Source organism: Pleurodeles waltl, chromosome 6 (genome assembly GCF_031143425.1).
Source record: "Pleurodeles waltl isolate 20211129_DDA chromosome 6, aPleWal1.hap1.20221129, whole genome shotgun sequence".
NCBI classification, from domain to species: Eukaryota; Metazoa; Chordata; class Amphibia; order Caudata; family Salamandridae; genus Pleurodeles; species Pleurodeles waltl.
Window position 1 is genome coordinate 946,587,115 of NC_090445.1, and position 14,446 is coordinate 946,601,560.

The window sequence follows — 14,446 nt, forward strand, 5'->3', positions numbered from 1 at the left end:
GTGTTGGATCGATATCTTGCAACAATGGAGAAGCGGGACCCGAGTCACTTGGTAGTCCTTCATACTACTAATCTTTCACTTATTCATTGGGTGCTACTTGGACGGCGACAACTAGTAGACTATTGAGTCACAAGTCTGATCATAACACAGTTGGAAGGCCCAGACATAAATTTACATTCATTGTAAAAACGATAATGGTCAGTGTCAGATTAAAAATGAGTCTAATCAGCATTTTCAACTACTTATAATTAGATAATGACCCCTTTGTTCTCAAGTAGGTCAATGAAAGGTTGAAGTAGAACAAACACTTTCATGTCAGAGGAGACGGCCCACACTAAAACTTTGAAAGTCAGCACTCTGCTCTCAATTTGTCTGTTGTAATTAAGTGGGAAGGAGAGGGTGGAGGGGGAGATGGGAAGCAATATGAGTGTGGATTTTGGCTACTTTGGTGGTGTGATAGGGTAACTAAACAATCACCAGCTCGATGACCCTGGGCCAGTCTGGTGAGATATGGTTACTCGTTAAGAACTATAAGTGATGGATGTACCTTAATAATGAATTATTACTAATTTGCTATGACCTGTGCTAAAGGTTCAATCGATATGTACCTCTGTTGCATTACTCATTGCGGAGATACACTCTCCTGAATCATCACCCTGCAACAAATGTATACTCCGGTCCCTTAGACATCATACTCTGTCATGCTGTGCGCATTCTCAGTCATACTGTGTACCCCTTCTGGTCACATTGTTACTTTTACCAGCTTGGTACCCTTTTTGTTCTCATCCCTTACCAGGAATTACCCAAGCAATGTGTGGAAGAGTTTGGTGCCTATTATGGTCCGAGACCAAGCCGTTCCTACTCCCAGTACTCTAAATTCAATCTTCTCACATTTTTGGCGTTCCACTGTCACATTTTCATACACAATTCAATCTTTCTTCGATGTTGGTCTACCATATTTGTCAGGACACCCATTTGCCCAAGTTAAAAATTGAGTAATATGACGGATCTGGGCCTCTCGAAAAAAAATAAAAAATAAATAAATAAACATTTCTTGTGGCACTCCAAGTAATCATTAATGTGCTGTGTTTACACGCCCTCGTGCTGACCAGATTGTCCTTCTGTTTCAAGGTCCTCTCAATTCCCACAATGTATGTTAAAGGTCAGACTACATAAACCCCAGTCGCACAGAATCTCTTCACATCTGAAATGTATTGGGCATTTTAGGAAAAAGTTAGCCTAACACTGGGAAGGCAAAGAATTTGAATATTGATAGTTGAATAAATCTGGTAAGTTTTCATTTTGGAGGGCTGCCTCAATTACTATGCGAGAAGAAATTTTATGTGAATAAAAAAATTAAAAAATTAAAAATGCAAACAAACTCATAAATGTTGCATAGAAATAATTAATGTTTGAAAAACTCCAGTTGAAAAGATTCTGTGAGACTGGGGATTAAATCGTCATATAACATACTTCTAAAAAAGAAAACACTTTACAGCCTTACCACATTGTCAGCCAGAAGTCAGAACTACGGCCACCAAGTTATTTCTGCCGGCTTACTTTGAGATGGCTTGGATTAGCACCCTCATATAAGAGCTTTGTGTATAACCTAAAAAAAAAAATTAAAAAAAAAAAAAAAAAAAAAAAAAAAATCACTGTCTACAAATCTGGCAGGTTTATTCACCATTTGAAACATCGTGACAATATATAATACCATGCAATGAGTTATTTAGAGTGCATCAAAGCTCATTGAGCCTGTGGTTGCAGAAAGCACTACATAAAGCAAAACCAGTAGGTTTTAAATTTTACAGTGTAAACCTTCCATGCTTTGATCAACAAGTTGTGTTTGAATTTCGCGTTTCCAAGCATAAAATTAACTCTCAACACAGCTTTCAGAATTGCACACGGTACCAAGCTGTCCTTCACAAGAAAGCCAATACATTTTAATAGCATTGGAATCTACTCACATGACATGCATAATAATGTCGAGGAAAAATACTACCTGCATTGAAAACGCTACCATTGTTTGACGCATTACAGAACTATACAGCATTGCATTCCACAATGGCAAAACCATAAATATACAAGTCAACAGTAACTTATACAGATCTAAAACATACAAGGGTGCTTGAGGTTAAAATACCAATTTGGAATCCAAAACGTACAAGTTACCCTACTACATATTTGGCAAATGCTTCCATGACTGATGAGTTCTGCAAATAAAAAGGAAGAAACTATACATGCCCAATTTTAAAAACAAGTGTATGCTTAATTGTATTCTTGTAATGCTAATATACAGCTATAGCGCCACGTCAGAGAGTACAGAATAGCTAAAGTGTTATTGTGAAAGAACTTGTATTTTGAAGAGGCTCCAATAAGGAATAATGTTTCATTACAGCGGACAGAAATGGCAATGTCAAGGTGGCTGCACTACCCACTGCCCAAATCGCACCACGAGTGACACTATTCAAGAAACCCTCCAACAGTACCGAGTTAAGCATATCGCTCTGTAAGACGGCTGAACCAAATTGATCCTTCCTTGCAGTGAATGGGCAACGTTTCTCGATAAACATGGTACACACCAGGTTCGGGATAAAACAAGCAAAAGACACTCAACCTTGATGAGAGAGGGGGTGAAAAAAACAGGGATAGCCACAGAAATAAATACTTAGGAGTCGAACAGGAAAAAGAGAAAGTCAACTGCTAAAACCCAGACCAGGATCTTTAAAAAAAAGTGCTATCTAGTTGTTTAAATCAAAAATATTACAGGAAGAGAGCTTGGCAAATTCAAGGATGGAAATTTGAAGTATTGGGGGAAATAAGCTTGGGCAGGCAGTGGCATACCCATTTTTACCGGTGACTTGTTTTTCAATACAAAGGGGGCAGGTGTCAGTGATGGTTAACAACCCAACTATTAACCCCTTCGCTGCCAGGCCTTTTCCCCCTCCTGTGCCGGGCCTTTTTTTGCCTATTTGGGGCAGTTCGCGCTTAGGCCCTCATAACTTTTTGTCCACATAAGCTAACCAAGCCAAATTTGCGTCCTTTTTTTCCAACATCCTAGGGATTCTAGAGGTACCCAGACTTTGTGGGTTCCCTTGAAGGAGGCCAAGAAATTGGCCAAAATACAGTGAAAATTTCGTTTTTTTTTTAAAAATTGGAAAAAGTGGCTGCAGAAGAAGGCTTGTGGTTTTTCCCCTGAAAATGGCATCAACAAAGGGTTTGCGGTGCTAAACTCAGCAGCTTCCCAGATTTCAGGAAAAGGCAGACTTGAATCAGAAAACCCAATTTTTCAACACAATTTTGGCATTTTAATGGGGCATACCCCATTTGTGCAATTTTTTGTGCTTTCAGCCTCCTTCCAGTCAGTGACAGGAATGGTCATGAAACCAATGCTGGATCCCAGAAACCGAAACATTTCTGAAAAGTAGACAAAATTCTGAATTCAGCAAGGGGTCATTTGTGTAGATCCTACAAGGGTTTCCTACAGAAAATAACAGCTGAAAAAGAAAAATATTGAAATTGAGGTGAAAAAACCATCAATTTTTCTCTACGTTTTACTCTGTAACTTTTCCCTGCAATGTCAGATTATCGAAAGCAATATACCGTTACGTCTGCTGGACTCCTCTGGTTGCGGGGATATATAGGGTTTGTAGGTTCATCAAGAACCAGAGGAACCCAAAGCCAATAAATGAGCTGCACCCTGCAGTGCGTTTTCATTCTATACCGGGTATACAGCAATTCATTTGCTGAAATATAAGGAGTAAAAAATTGCTATCAAGAAAACCTTTGCATTTCCAAAAAGGGCACAAGATAAGGTGTTGAGGAGCAGTGGTTATTTGCACATCTCTGAATTCCGGGGTGACCATAGTAGCACGTGAATTACAGAGAATTTCTCAAATAGATGTCTTTTTTACACACACTCCTATATTTGGAAGGAAAAAATGTAGAGAAAGACAAGGGGCAATAGTACTTGTTTTGCTAATCTATGTTCCCCCAAGTCTCCCGATAAAAATGGTACCTCACTTGTGTGGGTAGGCCTAGCACCCGCGACAGGATATGCCCCAAAACACAACGTGGACACATCACAGAAAACAGAGCTGTTTTTAGCAAAGTGACTACCTGTAGATTTTGGCCTCTAGCTCAGCCGCCACCTAGGGAAACCTACCAAACCTGTGCATTTCTGAAAACTAGAGACCTAGGGGAATCCAAGGGGGGGAAGACTTGTGTGGCTCGGACCAGGTTCTGTTACCCAGAATCCTTTGCAAACCTCAAAATTTGGCTAAAAAAACACATGTTCCTCACATTTCTGTGGCAGAAAGTTCTGGAATCTGAGAGGAGCCACTAATTTCCTTCCACCCAGCGTTCCCCCACGTCTCCCGATAAAAATGATACCTCACTTGTGTGGGTAGGCCTAGCACCCGCGACAGGATATGCCCCAAAACACAACGTGGACACATCACAGAAAACAGAGCTGTTTTTAGCAAAGTGACTACCTGTAGATTTTGGCCTCTAGCTCAGCCGCCACCTAGGGAAACCTACCAAACCTGTGCATTTCTGAAAACTAGAGACCTAGGGGAATCCAAGGAGGGGTGACTTGTGTGGCTCGGACCAGGTTCTGTTACCCAGAATCCTTTGCAAACCTCAAAATTTGGCTAAAAAAAAACACATGTTCCTCACATTTCTGTGGCAGAAAGTTCTGGAATCTGAGAGGAGCCACAAATTTCCTTCCACCCAGCGTTCCCCCACGTCTCCCGATAAAAATGATACCTCACTTGTTTGGGTAGGCCTAGCGCCCGCGACAGGATATGCCCCAAAACACAACGTGGACATATCACAGAAAACAGAGCTGTTTTTAGCAAAGTGACTACCTGTAGATTTTGGCCTCTAGCTCAGCCACCACCTAGGGAAACCTACCAAACCTGTGCATTTCTGAAAACTAGAGACCTAGGGGAATCCAAGGAGGGGTGACTTGCGGGGCTCGGACCAGGTTCTGTTACCCAGAATCCTTTGCAAACCTCAAAATTTGGCTAAAAAAACACATGTTCCTCACATTTCTGTGGCAGAAAGTTCTGGAATCTGAGAGGAGCCACAAATTTCCTTCCACCCAGCGTTCCCCCACGTCTCCCGATAAAAATGATACCTCACTTGTGTGGGTAGGCCTAGCGCCCGCGACAGGATATGCCCCAAAACACAACGTGGACATATCACAGAAAACAGAGCTGTTTTTAGCAAAGTGACTACCTGTAGATTTTGGCCTCTAGCTCAGCCGCCACCTAGGGAAACCTACCAAACCTGTGCATTTCTGAAAACTAGAGACCTAGGGGAATCCAAGGAGGGGTGACTTGCGGGGCTCGGACCAGGTTCTGTTACCCAGAATCCTTTGCAAACCTCAAAATTTGGCTAAAAAAACACATGTTCCTCACATTTCTGTGGCAGAAAGTTCTGGAATCTGAGAGGAGCCACAAATTTCCTTCCACCCAGCGTTCCCCCACGTCTCCCGATAAAAATGATACCTCACTTGTGTGGGTAGGCCTAGCGCCCGCGACAGGATATGCCCCAAAACACAACGTGGACATATCACAGAAAACAGAGCTGTTTTTAGCAAAGTGACTACCTGTAGATTTTGGCCTCTAGCTCAGCCGCCACCTAGGGAAACCTACCAAACCTGTGCATTTCTGAAAACTAGAGACCTAGGGGAATCCAAGGGGGGAAGACTTGTGTGGCTCGGACCAGGTTCTGTTACCCAGAATCCTTTGCAAACCTCAAAATTTGGCTAAAAAAACACATGTTCCTCACATTTCTGTGGCAGAAAGTTCTGGAATCTGAGAGGAGCCACAAATTTCCTTCCACCCAGCGTTCCCCCACGTCTCCCGATAAAAATTATACCTCACTTGTGTGGGTAGGCCTAGCACCCGCGACAGGATATGCCCCAAAACACAACGTGGACACATCACAGAAAACAGAGCTGTTTTTAGCAAAGTGACTACCTGTAGATTTTGGCCTCTAGCTCAGCCGCCACCTAGGGAAACCTACCAAACCTGTGCATTTCTGAAAACTAGAGACCTAGGGGAATCCAAGGAGGGGTGACTTGTGTGGCTCGGACCAGGTTCTGTTACCCAGAATCCTTTGCAAACCTCAAAATTTGGCTAAAAAAAACACATGTTCCTCACATTTCTGTGGCAGAAAGTTCTGGAATCTGAGAGGAGCCACAAATTTCCTTCCACCCAGCGTTCCCCCACGTCTCCCGATAAAAATGATACCTCACTTGTTTGGGTAGGCCTAGCGCCCGCGACAGGATATGCCCCAAAACACAACGTGGACATATCACAGAAAACAGAGCTGTTTTTAGCAAAGTGACTACCTGTAGATTTTGGCCTCTAGCTCAGCCGCCACCTAGGGAAACCTACCAAACCTGTGCATTTCTGAAAACTAGAGACCTAGGGGAATCCAAGGAGGGGTGACTTGCGGGGCTCGGACCAGGTTCTGTTACCCAGAATCCTTTGCAAACCTCAAAATTTGGCTAAAAAAACACATGTTCCTCACATTTCTGTGGCAGAAAGTTCTGGAATCTGAGAGGAGCCACAAATTTCCTTCCACCCAGCGTTCCCCCACGTCTCCCGATAAAAATGATACCTCACTTGTGTGGGTAGGCCTAGCGCCCGCGACAGGATATGCCCCAAAACACAACGTGGACATATCACAGAAAACAGAGCTGTTTTTAGCAAAGTGACTACCTGTAGATTTTGGCCTCTAGCTCAGCCGCCACCTAGGGAAACCTACCAAACCTGTGCATTTTTGAAAACTAGAGACCTAGGGGAATCCAAGGAGGGGTGACTTACGGGGCTCGGACCTGGTTCTGTTACCCAGAATCCTTGGCAAACCTCAAAATTTGGCTAAAAAAACACATGTTCCTCACATTTCTGTGGCAGAAAGTTCTGGAATCTGAGAGGAGCCACAAATTTCCTTCCACCCAGCGTTCCCCCACGTCTCCCGATAAAAATGATACCTCACTTGTGTGGGTAGGCCTAGCGCCCGCGACAGGATATGCCCCAAAACACAACGTGGACATATCACAGAAAACAGAGCTGTTTTTAGCAAAGTGACTACCTGTAGATTTTGGCCTCTAGCTCAGCCGCCACCTAGGGAAACCTACCAAACCTGTGCATTTCTGAAAACTAGAGACCTAGGGGAATCCAAGGAGGGGTGACTTGCGGGGCTCGGACCAGGTTCTGTTACCCAGAATCCTTTGCAAATCTCAAAATTTGGCTAAAAAAACACATGTTCCTCACATTTCTGTGGCAGAAAGTTCTGGAATCTGAGAGGAGCCACAAATTTCCTTCCACCCAGCGTTCCCCCACGTCTCCCGATAAAAATGATACCTCACTTGTGTGGGTAGGCCTAGCGCCCGCGACAGGATATGCCCCAAAACACAACGTGGACATATCACAGAAAACAGAGCTGTTTTTAGCAAAGTGACTACCTGTAGATTTTGGCCTCTAGCTCAGCCGGCACCTAGGGAAACCTACCAAACCTGTGCATTTCTGAAAACTAGAGACCTAGGGGAATCCAAGGAGGGGTGACTTGTGTGGCTCGGACCAGGTTCTGTTACCCAGAATCCTTTGCAAACCTCAAAATTTGGCTAAAAAAACACATGTCCCTCACATTTCTGTGGCAGAAAGTTCTGGAATCTGAGAGGAGCTACAAATTTCCTTCCACCCAGCGTTCCCCCAAGTCTCCCGATAAAAAGGATACCTCACTTGCGTGGGTAGGCCTAGCGCCGGCGACAGGAAACACCCCAAAGCGCAACGTGGACACATCCTAAATTTTGGAAAAAAACCGAGGTGTTTTTTGCGAAGTGCCTACCTGTAGATTTTGGCCTCTAGCTCAGCCGGCACCTAGGGAAACCTACCAAACCTGTGCATTTCTGAAAACTAGAGACCTAGGGGAATCCAAGGAGGGGTGACTTGCGGGGCTCGGACCAGGTTCTGTTACCCAGAATCCTTTGCAAACCTCAAAATTTGGCTAAAAATACACATGTTACTCACATTTCTGTGGCAGAAAGTTCTGGAATCTGAGAGGAGCCACAAATTTCCTTCTACCCAGCGTTCCCCCAAGTCTCCCGATAAAAATGATACCTCACTTGCGTGAGTAGGCCTAGCGCCGGCGACAGGAAACACCCCAAAGCGCAACGTGGACACATCCTAAATTTTGGAAAAAAACAGAGGTGTTTTTTGCGAAGTGCCTACCTGTAGATTTTGGCCTCTAGCTCAGCCGGCACCTAGGGAAACCTACCAAACCTGTGCATTTCTGAAAACTAGAGACCTAGGGGAATCCAAGGAGGGGTGACTTGCGGGGCTCGGACCAGGTTCTGTTACCCAGAATCCTTTGCAAACCTCAAAATTTGGCTAAAAAAACACATGTCCCCCACATTTCTGTGGCAGAAAGTTCTGGAATCTGAGAGGAGCCACAAATTTCCTTCCACCCAGCGTTCCCCCATGTCTCCCGATAAAAATGATACCTCACTTGTGTGGGTAGGACTAGCGCCCACGAAAGGAAAGGGCCCAAAACACAACGTGGACACATCACATTTTTTTATAAAAAGCAGTGCCTACCTGTGGATTTTGGCCTGTAGCTCAGCCGACACCTGAGGAAACCTAGCAAACCAGTGCATTTTTGAAAACTAGAAACCCAGGGGAATCCAAGATGGGGTGACTTGCGGGGCTCTGACCAGGTTATGTTACCCAGAATCCTTTGCAAACATCAAAATTTGGCCCAAAAAACACTTTTTCCTCTCATTTCGGTGACAGAAAGTTCTGGAATCTGAGAGGAGCCACAAATTTCCTTCCACCCAGCGTTCCCCTAAGTCTCTCGATAAAAATGGTACATCACTTCTGTGGGTAGGCCTAGCGCCCACAAAAGGAAATGGCCCAAAACACAACGTGGACACAACATATTTTTTCACAGAAAACAGAGGTGTTTTTTGCAAGGTGCCTACCTGTGGTGTTTGGCCTGTAGCTCAGCCGGCCCCAGGGGGGGGGGGGGGGGGGCAGAAATGCCCTAAAATAAATTTGCCCCCTCAACCCCCACCCTCCCACGCCGGGAGCGACCCTTGCCTACGGGGTCGCTCCCCCTGCGTGACATTGGCGCCAAAAAACAAATCCCCGGTGCCTAGTGGTTTCTGCCCCCTTGGGGGCAGATTGACCTAAAATTGGGCAATCTGCCCCCAGGGGGGCAGAAATGGTCTAAATACAATTTGCCCCCCCAGGGGAGCGACCCTTGCCTGATGGGTCGCTCCCCATCTCTAAAAAAAGAAACAAAAAAAAAAAAAAAAACACAAAAAAAAAATTGCCCTGGTGCCTAGAGTGTTCTGCCCCCCCCCGGGGGCAGTTCGGCCTAATAATAGGCCGATCTGTCCCCCGGGGGGCAGAAATGGCCTAAAATAAATTTGCCACCCCAACCCCCACCCCCCCCCCCCGGGAGCGACCCTTGCCTACGGGGTCGCTCCCCCTGCGTGACATTGGCGCCAAAAAACAAATCCCTGGTGCCTAGTGGTTTCTGCCCCCTTGGGGGCAGATTGACCTAAAATTGGCCAATCTGCCCCCAGGGGGGCAGAAATGGTCTAAATACAATTTGCCCCCCCAGGGGAGCGACCCTTGCCTGATGGGTCGCTCCCCATCTCTAAAAAAAGAAACAACAACAAAAAAAAAAACACAAAAAAAAAATTGCCCTGGCGCCTAGAGTGTTCTGCCCCCCCCCCCTGGGGGCAGTTCGGCCTAATAATAGGCCGATCTGTCCCCCGGGGGGGCAGAAATGGCCTAAAATAAATTTGCCCCCCCAACCCCCCCCCCCCCCCCGGGAGCGACCCTTGCCTACGGGGTCGCTCCCCCTGCGTGACATTGGCGCCAAAAAACAAATCCCTGGTGCCTAGTGGTTTCTGCCCCCTTGGGGGCAGATTGACCTAAAATTGGCCAATCTGCCCCCAGGGGGGCAGAAATGGTCTAAATACAATTTGCCCCCCCAGGGGAGCGACCCTTGCCTGATGGGTCGCTCCCCATCTCTAAAAAAAAAAAAAAAGAACAAAAAAAAAAAACACAAAAACAAATTTGCCCTGGCGCCTAGAGGTTTCTTCCCCCCCTGGGGGCAGATCGGCCTAATAATAGGCCGATCTGCCCCCAGGGGGGGCAGAAAAGGCCTTCCCAAAAAATTGCCCCCCCTGGGAGCGACCCTTGCCAAAGGGGTCGCTTTGTTGCGTGACATTCGCGCGCAAAAACAAACTCCCTGGTGTCTAATGGTTTCTGCCCCCCTTGGGGGCAGATTGGCCTTATCAAAATAGGCCAATCTGCCCCCAAGGGGGGCAGAAATGGCCTAAATATATATTGCCCCGTAGGGGAGCGACCCTTGCCTAAGGGATCGCTGCCCACCTAAAAAAAAAGAATTCATCACAAAAAAAAAAAAAAAAGGTCCCTGGTGCCTAGAGGTTTCTGCCCCCTAATAATAGGCCAATCTGCCCCCAGGGGGGGCAGAAAAGGCCTTCCTAAAAAAATGCCCCCCTGGGAGCGACCCTTGCCCAAGGGGTCGCTCCCTTTTGCCAATTTCAAGAAGAAAAAAAAAAATCCCTGGTGTCTAGTGGGGTTTCAAAAGCCGGATTGCAAGCAATCCGGCTTTTGAAACCTGTGAGAGACTTCAAAGGGAAGGAAATACATTTCCTTCCCTTTGAAGCCTCTCGGGGCCTCCCCCATGGGATTGAAAAAGAAATGCAAAAGCATTTCTTTTTCAATCGCGCTGGAAGCTCTGCTTCCAGCACGATGGGGGAGACCGTGTGACTAATCAGCGCGCGCGCTGACGTCACAGGGGGGGGTTAGGGGGGTGGGAGGGGAAGGGCTTCCCCTTCCATCCCTGACTTGGGGGGGTTGGGGGGGGAACCCCACAGAGGGAGCGAGAGCGCTCCCTCTGGGCTCTGTGCACAGGACGTAATGGTTACGTCCTGGGCACAGCAGCACTGTGCCTCAGGACGTAACCATTACGTCCTGGGCACAGAAGGGGTTAACAAACCAACCATAGATATGCCAATGCTTGTAAATGTTTGTTGCCAGCCGTCCTTCCTCTTAGATGGAAACAGCCAAGTCTAGCTTTAAGGGCCCTTCAGATCAGGTCATGCCGCCCTGCCGTTATGGCCCTTTTGATCGGTCATAATATACAGCTATCCTGCAAGGCTACTAGGTTTTTGGCTCGCGTAGCAAGGCTGATCACACTGCAGACACCAGCTCCCACCAGTCCAAACTTGAAGAACGCTTAAAGCCAGTTGCAGCTTTGGATCTACTATGACAATCTGCAACAAACATTTTGTACCTAATTTTAACGTAATGAATTCATTTTATTGATTTTCTGATACCCATTTTCGGCTCTTCCTTGAGTTTTCTACATCCATACATACATACTGTAATGAATTATTTAATAATAATTGTATTCAGGTTTGTTTATATTGCAATGATTTTTATTAATTGGCAATAAAGACATTCATTTAGAAAGACGGATGCTGTAGCAGGGTAGTAGTGGAGATGGGAATACATTCTTCCACTGTAATTTGTTAGTAAACAATATCCCCAAAATAATTTAGGGCTTTGTAGTGCTTCTGTTCTTATCTCGTTTTCAGCACTTACATAACATATCAAGAATGCACTTCTGAGTTCAAAGAAGACTTTTATTGTTGTTAATTCTTCCCCAACCGCAATTTCGTAAGTGACGAATTATTAGATTTCAAGCACACGTTCAATGAAAACACAGTTTGCAATATACACAGCAGGTTATATTTATAAGATATTGAATGCAAAGCAAAACAAATACTTCATCGTGTGAGAAACTATTTACAGCTTCATCTTTCTAGGGTCTGCAAGCTGATGACTCCGGTCAGCTGCGAGAAAGAGATTTATCTACCCACACGGGATACTGGCAACTGGCGCCAAGTTCCAGTCCTTACAAAGGTGTGCCCCCTCCTCTCAGACTCGGGAAAACTACGCAAGCCTTTGGAGATTGGCCAGATCTCCTAGACTGCTCCTCTTCCCAGGCTTGAGCCGAGAGAAAAACACCACATGTACCCTCTCTTATCAGGTCTACTGTGAGAAGAAAACCGCTTGGTTCATCTTGTGGCAAAACACAGCTTGGAAAAATACAGCTTGGATTCTCAACTGCAATGTCTAACTCCACGTTAAAGGCAACAGGCAGCTAACCTAAATATCAAATGCAAGGTCTAATGTCATGTCAAAGCCAATAGGCAGCTGAGCTGAATACAAAATGCAATGTCTAATATCATGTCAAAGCCAATAGGCAGCTGAGCTGAATACAAAATGCAATGTCTAATATCATGTCAAAGCCCATAGGCAGCTGAGCTGAATACAGCATGTCAAAGCCAATAGGCAGAATACAGAAGGTAATGACTAATGCAATGTCAAAGCCAATAGGCAGCTAAACTAGATACAGAAAGTAATGGCTAATGCCATGTCAAAGCCAATAGGCGGCTAAACTGAACAAAACATACAATGTGCTACTGATGAACATTGAGCAACTAATATGCGCAGTGGTGAAACACAAAGTCATTGGTCAAACATAATCAATAGTATCACAGGCTTCCCATTTGTTAACCAGGGTAGGGTTATTTTCACTGTTCTTTTTACTTTATATGCTTTGCTCATCCTACTGTCCCACAGATTTCAGTCATTTTCAAATCACATTGAATGAAAACTTCTGAAATGCACAAACTCAAGTTAAACAGACAACAATATAAAATTACTTCACATTACAGCAAGAACAGAAAACCACCAGCTAGCACAATAAACACCCAAAGGCAGAAATAGAGAGGACTCTTTTGAAGCAGATGTTTTGTGGCTGAACATAAGCAGCTGTGCATGGTCCTGGAACGATAATATGAATGTGTATTTGTTCTAATACGTTTAGACAAAAACATCTTGTGTTTTGGATTACGGCATTTCGATTATGCTGTAGGAGTGGAAATCTCGAGCTGCTTGTCGAAACAAAAAATCACCTATGTAAACTGCTTCTTGTTTATTTGTGGAGTGTTCATATAGATCACATTTGACCCAAGTGTAATGCAGAGCACTGGACAGCAGCTGTAAATTGACAATAATACTAACAGAACCACATGTTTGATGTAATGAGAAAATAAACAAAGAATTAGGGAACAGACTAGACGTTGTTGGGAGCAAAAGATGTGTAGGAAACACAAGTAAGGCAAACAAATCTCGTCTGGTAGGTGCCCACACAAAATCGATTAAGCAGGGACAATCGGAAACATAATCACACAGGTAAATGTTCTATAGGTTGCCGAAGGTTCAAAAGACTAATAGAGAAAACGGTGCAAGAATGAGTGCAGTTAAGCAGAAATCTGTAATGGGTTGGGTCGAAAAGCTTGCCCCGACACTGAGGCAGAACAAAAATAGTGCACTCTAGCTAAGTAGCACAATGATGGATATACTTTTTAAGCAAAATAATAAAACTGATGACTCAGCAATGCTAGAGCTCTATGTGCAAAAGAGAATTATACAGATAAGAAAAAAAGGGGCATTTCCAATATGTGGAAGAAGAGTGTATACTCAAGGGGTTAATTAACACAGAATATCTGTTAAGAGTAAACAGAGTGGAGAGTGATCTGTTGTCTTTGTAAGGCAATGTATACTGGAACCGATTGAAGGAGAACTTGGGACTGTGGAGATTTAAGACTTTGTAAACCAGGGGTTATGCTTTCATGGAGCAAGACGCATCAATGGCGAACCAATAATGTAGGCAAGAACAGGAGTGAGCAATGTGTTTACTATATTGATATTAGAAACCTGCCACCAGCGTGAAGAACAGCCTATAATGGTGAAAGTGAGCCAATAGGAAGGACAGGGAGGCGAGCTGACGAATAGTTAAGTCAGCAGATTACTCGGACTTCAAATGCTATTTAAAATGTTTGTGTAGAATACAGGTTTTACATGTTTGTGCTTCAACAGTTTCAATCAAAAAAATTCTAGCATTCACATCAAGAATTTTTAACTCTTTTAAGGACACGAAGGTGAGGATTATGCTGTCTCTTTCTTTACTACTAAACACAGCAGCCAGTAAAAAAACATTACCACGTGTCCAATTATACCAACACAGCCTTCTTATGACCCACCAAGCAGGGGCCACCCTACACTATATAGTCCCTCACAGACATAGGCCCTCATTATGACCCTGACGGTCTGAAGACCACCATGGCCAGGGTGGCAGTCCAACCACCGATGGGCCGGCGGTGAAGACTGTCACATTAGGAGTGTGGCGGATTGGCCTCTGCCAACTTGCTACATCCCCTCCTGTACCGCTGGGGGTTGGGGGGATAGACAGCCATCGAAGACCGCAGACGGTAACAAGAGTCGGCTTTCCACCAGGCTTTCTGTAGTAATAGCACTGC

At 44.9% G+C, this 14,446-nt stretch overlaps 1 protein-coding gene across 2 annotated transcripts in view; it reads right to left on the reverse strand.

Annotated features, from left to right (window-relative positions):
* Positions 1–14,446, reverse strand: part of CFAP46 (cilia and flagella associated protein 46) — a 1,580,346-nt gene that overhangs the window by 1,529,969 nt on the left and 35,931 nt on the right. For both annotated transcript variants that reach the window (XM_069239769.1, XM_069239768.1), the window contains exon 2: positions 1,505–1,609. The gene's annotated coding sequence lies outside the window, so the exon portion shown is untranslated. The remainder of the gene's footprint in view (positions 1–1,504; positions 1,610–14,446) is intronic.